We start from the raw sequence: 1,066 nt of genomic DNA on the forward strand, positions 1-1,066 counted from the left end.
CTTTCCCCATTTCCTTTTATCACATTGCCCGCCCTTTCCAAAGCTTTCCTGTGTTGTCCTGTGGGGCCAGGCCAACTCTCAAGATCTCAAAATTGCACTGTCAGATGAGAGGATGTGACACAATTGCACATGTACACATACAAAAAAAATCAATTAGGTGCACACACACACCACCAATTCAGGCACATACACTTATCACTCATTCATATATCATGCAAACATACATATATACATATACATATATAAAACATGTGCATGACATATGAATGAGTGATCCACGTATATGTACTGGATGTGTATGTGCCTGAGATGGTAGAGAGGGTGTGTGTGCATGCGTGCGTGTGTACTTGATTTCTGTATGTGTGCATGTGCAATTGTGTCATACCCTCCTGTCTAACAGCGCAATTTTGAGATCCTGAGAGTTGGCCTGGCCCCACAGGACAACACCTGCAACATCTATTTGAGATGCACCACGCTACTTTTCTAAAGGCACAAATCCAACACCAGAGGACAGTTTGTTGCTAGCACTGAAAGGTGCCAGGAAGACTTCCAGGACCTGATGTTTCATCTATGCACCTATACCACAATATGTTAAAAAAAAAAAAAAAAATAGTGCTAATTCACACCTTTGGTTATTTCAGCTCCTTACTTCCAAGTAAATGTTTCTTCCAATAAAAGAAATGCTTGTCAGTTAAAACAAACAAACAAACTTCACTTAAGTCAAACTGAAACAATACACTTAGTCCTAAACAAGCATGATCACCCAGACTTACACTGGAACAAGAAAAGGAGTTAATCCAAATAGATTTATTTATTATGGTGCAAGTGTGTTGAGTCAACCAATTCCCCTTCATACTGTTGCACCTCCTCACCTGTGAAGCGGACAGGGTGCTTCTGGAAGGAGCTGGAGAGAAACTCCTGCCCCCTTTTTTCTTGCAGCAAAGGAAGCACTTAGGGCCAAGTGCCCTACTTGCTCCAGGCATTGAGGAGTGGCACTGAGCCATGGGACTAAGCCACCATCTCTCTTCTTCACAAAAGCAGAGAATATGACATATAGATTTTTCCC

Source organism: Alligator sinensis, unplaced genomic scaffold, assembly GCF_000455745.1.
Source record: "Alligator sinensis unplaced genomic scaffold, ASM45574v1 scaffold1672_1, whole genome shotgun sequence".
In the NCBI taxonomy this organism is placed as follows: domain Eukaryota; kingdom Metazoa; phylum Chordata; order Crocodylia; family Alligatoridae; genus Alligator; species Alligator sinensis.